This window comes from Triticum aestivum, chromosome 3B (genome assembly GCF_018294505.1).
Source record: "Triticum aestivum cultivar Chinese Spring chromosome 3B, IWGSC CS RefSeq v2.1, whole genome shotgun sequence".
In the NCBI taxonomy this organism is placed as follows: domain Eukaryota; kingdom Viridiplantae; phylum Streptophyta; class Magnoliopsida; order Poales; family Poaceae; genus Triticum; species Triticum aestivum.
In genome coordinates, this window is record NC_057801.1 from 782,798,520 (window position 1) to 782,806,437 (window position 7,918).

The following is a 7,918-nucleotide window of genomic DNA, read 5'->3' on the forward strand; positions in this document are numbered from 1 at the left end:
TGTGAGAATTGCATGATAACACAGGTAGTAGTCCCATATTGATTCGGTTTACCTACCAGAGATGACCCCTAAAAATGTGTGAAGACATTGATGACAATGGTGGTCTGTGAAGATATTCACGTTGAAGACTATGACAAGAGAAGACATCACATGAAGACTATGGAGTGCGAAGACATGGTTGTTTCGTAGTTTCCTTTTCTTCTTTGTTGAGTCATAGGAACCATCGTACTGTTAAGTGGGGTCCAAGTGAACAAAGTCAGAGTGACTGAAGTGATGCTCAACACAATCCTATGTCTTCGAGCGAAGACAATGAGAGCAAATCTTATCTAGAGCTGGATGAGTCAGCTTTACTTGTAGCCCAAGTCAAGTTGTCGCGTGTGTTTGAAATCTGACCGTTGGAAACATGTCAGTTCCCTAGTGACCCAGGGTCATTTTGGACAAATCAGGTCAGGTTGCCTCCTGGCTATAAATAGCCCACCCCCTACACCATAAATTGGTGGCTGCTCAGAGTTAGTGCACGGCTTTTGTCGCTTGAGAGCAACCCAACTCCGAAGCATTTGAGAGTGAAATCCTTGCGAGGACAAAGCCCAAAACACTCAGAGCCAAAGAGTGTTAGGCATCAGTGAAGTCTTTTTGTCCGCATGATTCGACTTATTACACTTGAGGACTATGACTCCTCCAGCCGATTAGGCGTCGCGTTCTGAGCATCCAAGAGTCATTGTGGATTGTCGGTGAATGAAGTCTGTGAAGGTTTAGAAGTCTCCCTTGAAGACTTACTAGAGTGATTGGGCGAGGACTAAGTGTTCTTAACTCAAGGGTAATAAGGTGAAGACCAAGTCTTCTGAGTTGAATCTCAGCCTCCCTAACCAGACGTACAGTTGTCACAACAACTAGAACTGGTCCAACAAATCCCTTGTCCTCTCCGAGCAACTGGTGCTATCCTTCCTCTCTCTCTTTACTTACAGTTTGTCTTCGTGAAGTCTTTGCCCATTTGCCTGATCTAATTGACTTCACTATGAGAAGACTATTTACTGTTGGCTTCATACTATCTTCCATCCTGATCCATACTACCTAGCTGCTGATAGTCTTCGTGCTTTCACTACATTGCTTACTTGACTATGGCTTGTCTAGTGTAGTGTGCCTTCCGCTGCATATCTATAGGTTCATTTCTATTGTTTGTCTTCAAAGCACCCATGTTTTGAAGATGTTCATAAAAATCGCCTATTCACCCCGCCCCCTCTAGTCGAATACTAGCACTATCTGTCTTGATACTGGTTTTGAGCTTTTCATTTTCTTCCAAGCTAAGCTTCAACTTGGTCTCAGCTTTTTGTGCCTCGGATTCCTAACGTTTGAGCATTTTCCTTATTCATCCAGTTGTGAGTCATTAAAGCTTAAGCTGTCCTGCAAATGAGCATTGAAGACCATAAGTATTTTTCAGCATGTGTATACGGAGTATCTTAAAAGTCCCAAGCACATTACAAGCAATATACCTGGCACTTGGGGGCTATGTATGAGGAAGTTCTTTCTCAAATTCAGTAGATAATTAAAGACCTGACTCATGTTTCTCCGATAAGCCGGCCCTGGAGGGCTATGAATTGCGGCTCTCAGTTAAATTTAATACAAGAAGACCTAGTTCATCTTTCCAATATAAGCCGGCCCTAGAGGGCTATGGCCTGAACTCTTAAATATAAATGAAGACCCAGCTCATTATGGAATGATGAGCCGGCCCTTGAGGGTTTCTAATGGATTCTTTTGCAATAGAATATTAACGTCAACATGGTTGATGCATCTTATATAAGCCGGTGATAAGGGGTTATGACCCAAAATTTTAAACTTGCATGTTGCTGAAAGTCTTAAGCATACTTAATAGTCTTTTCTATGATTAAGACTTGGGGGCCGGATAAGTATATGAATATATATAATGTTAACAGAGGAGGTGACTTCATACCTCATATTTTTGTCGCATCATATTGACCAAGCTGGCTTCCAGGTCGCAGCTGTATGAAGCCGGCTCAGATAACCAGAGTACAATTCACCAGCATTCAACTTTGAGTAGTTCTCAAGATCAAGCTTGGGATTATTTTTATCTGACAAGTGTGCTTCATCCTTGGGGGAATGTTTGCTCAGTACTGTGGAGACATCGGGTGGCTGGTAAGCTAATCCAGTGACAATCACCTCCTCAATATTGCCATCAACAGGAGTCTTGTCCGAATGTTTGACAGGAAAGGCGGTTTAGGACTCGACGGGTCTTGATGGGTCACCGGCTCATCATTAATATCCACAGCTAAGTACGGATTAACAAAATCAGCTTGCAGAGGCGGGTCATCTTGCCGGCTCTCAGGAGTTTCAATTCCTTGGTTTGAGCTTCACCAGCCTTCGGCGCCTATTTCTCTTGTACAGAAGCTTCAACAGTCTTGGAAGGGCTAGGTTTTTGCTTCTTTCCCGTCTTTACCTTGGACCTATAAAGAAAATTATTCATTTTGATAAGTATGAAAGGGCTAGTTAATTTATTCAACAAGTAATAGAACTTACCGGGTTAACAACAAATATGGAGAGCTGTGTCCCGTTTGAGTCACCATAAGAATGAGAAGTATCCTGATATGCTGAGTCATAAGAATTAAGAGGTTGTCGGATGAGGCCGACTCGTGAAAGAGAGGAAGTAGGACTTTGAGGCACCTCATGACGATGTTTACGAGGCAGTGGTGTGTTGGATAAGCCGGTCATCATCTCTTCTTGGCCGTTGTGCCGAGTGTGCCGTCTGGACTCATGCTTCCATTTCTTCAAAAGAAAGTTGGGGTATAAATGAGAAGGAGGATGAAAAATTGTACTTTCATGATGACCTGCCGTGTTTTCTCTCTTGGTAAGGTTTCTGAGTCAGAGGAGACAGGGATTACCTCAACGACGTCTGCTCGGCTTGTATCCCTTTCCTCCTAAGGTGAAACAACATCAATAAGTTGCATAAAAATAATACCAAGTGAATCAAGCCCTACCTCTGAGTCATCCAGTTCGATCTATTCTTTCACCCTGGGCTTCTTAGGACGATGTAGACCGCGACTGGTCATTTTGATCCTTTTTGCTGGAGCGGCAGTGGCTTGTATCTTCTTTTTCCAGAAGGAGGAGTCGGCTTGGATATACATGAACAATTGTATCAAAACTAGAGAGGTTGACAAAAAAAGATGATATATATGAAAGGGTACTTACAGCTGGCGGCGGGTTGAGAGTATAATAAGGAGCTAGGCCTGGTTTGCTGGAGTTTGCCAAGGACTCACCAAGGAGTGATTTGACAGTATGTTGATTTCCTTCTCAGTCAAATCAGTGGACTTGTAGTGCAGAGGATCATTGGGACTTCCAGTATATTCAAACATTAAGCTGGAGTGACGGCTTAAAGGTAATTCTCCATGAGACCCAGCAACGAACAAGATCGACTCAAGTTAAGTCATTTGCAATAAAGGCCCGGATCTTTGAAAAGGTGGAAGAATAAAGACCACATTCCACATCAGTCATACGGCCTGGCTGTGGGCCGCTGGTAGGAAGACGATGTGGACGATAACCCGGCAGGGGGTTTTCTCCTTCTAGAGAGGTATCTTTGCAATAGAACTAGGTGAAATTCCAATCCTTAGGACGACTCGACAAGGAGGCGGCTGGGAAGGTCACATCTCTCCGCCTTTGAATTGAAACACCTCTGAGTTCACGACTAAGCCCGTCGGGCATCTGTTGACACACGAACACGTCACATGTACCCTCGACGCCGGGGGTGATGCACCACAGCTCACGTCGAAGGAGACCCGACCGACAGCGCGATACGCAAGACAGTCGGCAGGCGCTTTTGCAGACCCGAAACCCCGCGCACCCGGGAGGGGCCCCGTCAGGGGTTGCGGCGGCTATGGGCTGCCCTAGGTCGATTCGCTCGCCCCTAGAGCCTCGATATTCGCAGCTCTCAAACACGAAGAACAGCGAAGAACGAGAGAGAAAAACGATGGAGAGATAAAACGTAGACTTGAAAAAAGTAGTATATTGATTTGTTCGATTGTGTGTTGTTCAATCGGCCGTCACCCCCAACATATATAAGAGGCGGCTGGACTTCCCGTACAAGTAAAGGATTCATCTAGGCTTTCCTTACAAGAAAAAATACATCAATTCGCGCCCTAGAGTCCTAGTTCTATTCCAACTCGGATTCAGTCTGAATCTGGCCCAACTTCTGTCTTTCTCCTTGTGCAGGCCGCCGAGCCTCCATATGACCTCCGATCGAGATGGCCCGAATATCAAACTTGTGCGCCTCGATGATACGAACAACTCTCATGTTGATCACTTTTTCAAATAAGGCCATCTTGAATACTTTTCGAGGTCGTCTTTACCTTCCAGTCGGACTCGGTCTTGCAGTAGACTGAATTATCCGGGTCTTGTAGTGAATTTGCAGGCCATATACTATCTCTGATGATGATGACTCCAAAACCAAAGTTTACCGTCTTGATGATAAGCACAACTTCTGTATTGAACACTTCTTCATCTGAGGTCATCTTGATAAACTTTCGGGCACATGTTCAGTTTCACTCGGATCCGAGCTCATCCACTCGGATATTAGAGACTTCCACTCGGACCATCCGACTCGACCTTTTCACTCGGAAAACAATCTTTCACTCGAATGACTATATTTTCACTCAGAGGACAAACTTTTACTCGATCGATAAGTTTTCACTCGACCTTTTACTCGATCGTTAGGTTTTCACTCGACCTTTTACTCGATCGGTAGGTTTTCACTCGACCTTTTACTCGATCGTTAGGTTTTCACTCGACCTTTGACTCGATCAGTAGGTTTTCACGAACTTTTACTCGATTGGTAGGTTTTCACTCGACCTTTTACTCGATCGGTAGGTTTTCACTCGACATTTTACTCGATCGGTAAGTTTTCACTTGACCTTTTACTCGATCAGTAAGTTTTCACTTGACCTTTTACTCGATCGGTAGGTTTTCACTCAAAAAGTAAGTTTTCACTCGATCGGTAAGTTTTTACCCGAAAGGTAAGCTTTCACTCGACCAGTGAGTTTTCACTCGGATGATGAGCCTTTCACTCGACCAAAAACATAGCCTGATCTTGATTTGTCTCCCCAGGTCTCATACGACTTCGGATTGAGACGAATTATATATGAAAATCGATCGGCTCGACAAGACGAAACTTTCTTGTGTTGAAGTTTTTCCGATTCAAGGATTTCTTAAGGACCGAATTGCTCGCGCAACCCATCAGACAGGGTGTGTGGTACTTCGCGCCATATTTCCATTCTGTTTCGGTCTGCAGTGTATTGCCTCTAACTTTTGCATATGAACTCGGATTGAGATGATTTATATATCAAAATCGATCGCCTCGACGAGACGAAGACAATTCCTTTAGAATACTCCTTCATCCGAGGTCGTCTTGAAGGCACGATCGGCTGAAAACCACTCGGAATATTGAATTCTGTCACTCGGAATACAATTTCGGCCCCAAAGATGGAGTCGGACGATGATAACCTAAACATCAAAGTTGTTCCACTCGGTGATGTGAAACTTTTCATGCTGAAAACCCTTTCACTCGAAGCCATCTCATTTTCTTTTACACTGTGCCAAAATCTGATGTCAACACATGCCCCCCTGTTTTTCGGCAAAGCTTGCATGCCCAAAAATAATATGCACGGTGTTTGTTCTAAGGACGATGTCAACACTCCATCGGCCATTTATTTTCTTAGGACGATAATTATGTATCAGCCATGTTTGTGCTAAGGGCGATAATCATATATCGGCCATTGCCTACTTAGGCTTCTTGCCACACACTCGGGTGGTAATTCTTCAAATATTTTCCGTTGAGAGCTCGGGGTAACAATGCCCCTTGTATTGATTCCACCAAATATGAATTTCCGGGAACAATTCTTGTAATCCTAAAAGGACCTTCCCAACTTGGAGACCACTTCCCGAATTTTCTATCTCTTGAACCAATCGGCAGAATCACTTTCCAGACGAGATCACCAACTTGAAAATTCTTCAACTTAACTTTCTTATTGTAAGCTCTTGCAACCCTCAACTTGTCTCTTTCTATGGACTTCAAAGCAACCAAACGTTTATCGGCAACTTCATCAATATTGTCCATCATCAAGTTATAAAAGTCTACTGCCGATAAATCATTTTGTTTGGCTATTCTCAAAGCATTCAAATTTACTTCTACTGGTAAAACGGCCTCTTGACCATATACCAGCTCATATGGAGTTACCTTCGTAGCACCATGCCTTGAAATTCTATGTGCCCATAAAGCTTCGGACAACAACTCATGCCATCTCCTCGGATTATCCTCAATCTTCTTCTTGATGAGCTTGATTAAAATTTTATTGCTAGACTCAGCTTGTCCATTAGCTTGGGCATAATACGGAGATGAATTGAGCAACTTTATATTATAAGATTCGGCAAACTCTCTGACTTGGTGTGACATAAAAGATGAACCTTGATCTGTAGTTAACGTTTGAGGAATACCGAATCTATGAATAATGTGTTCGGTTATGAATTGAATTACCTCCGTGTGTGTCATGTTCTTGAGAGGTACTGCTTCAGACCATTTAGTGAAATAATCAGTTGCCACCAACACGAACCGATGCCCTTTTGAGGAAGATGGGTGGATTTGTCCAATGAAATCTAAACCCCAACCTCTGAAAGGCCACGGTTTGATAATAGGATGTAACATAGCAGCAGGAGCCAATTGAATATCACCAAACTTTTGACAAGCTTCACACCCTTTATAATATCTGAAGCAATTGTTAATCATAGTCGGCCAATAAAACCCAGCACGTTGCAATAACCATTTCATCTTGGGAGCCGACTGGTGAGTGCCACAAATACCTTCATGTACTTCCCCCATAGCAACTCTTGCCTGGTCCTCATCCAAACACTTTAGAAGAACATCATCGACTGTTCGGCGATAAAGACCATCATCTCTCCTTGTATACTTGAAAGCCATACGCCGAACAGCCCTGTCCACCCTTTCACTCGGATTGCACAAGTAATCAACAATGGGCTTTCTCCAGTCGGAATTATCACCTGCACTAGATTTTTTGTTAATGGCCGAATCAGTGGGTTCAGGTTCGGCCTCTCCCATATTGGCAAGGCAAGACATCGGTCTTTGAGAGATATGAAACATGCCATGATCAACATGATATCCAGATGCTTGCTGTGCCAACTCATTTGCTTTCTAGTTGTCATGTCTAGATATATGTGCAATGCTAAAACAGTCCAAAGTAGAAATTATATCTAGACATTTATCAAGATAAACATTAAGTGATTCGTCCAAACACTGAAAGACTCTGGATATTTGCTGCACCACTTGTAACGAATCACTGTAAGCCTCAATATGTGTAACACCTATAGCAAGTAACATCTCTAGACCGAATAACAATGCTTCATATTTGGCTTGATTGTTTGTGCAAAAATATTCTAAGCGGCATGAGGCGATATATAAACAATACCAACACCTTGGCCATTGCTACAAACTGAACCATCAAAGTATAATCTCCATGGCACTAATGAAACAAGGTTCATATCAACATCATGCTTGTCATTAATCCGATGTTCAACAATGAAATTAGCAACAATTTGGCCTTTCATGGATTTTAGAGATTCATAAGCCAAATCATATTCAATCAAAGCATAAGCCCACTTGCCAATTCTACCACTAATAATTGGCATATGCAACATGTACTTAATGACATCGGTTTAACAAGCTACTACACAAGCACTCGGCACTAGGTAATGTCGCAATTTTGTGCAAGCATAATATAAGCATAGACATAGTTTTTCAATAGATGTATACCTTGTCTCGGCGTCTAATAAGCGTCTGCTCAAATAAGTAATGGCATGCTCTTTTCCTTCGGTATCTTGAGTCAAAACAGCACTAATAACACCT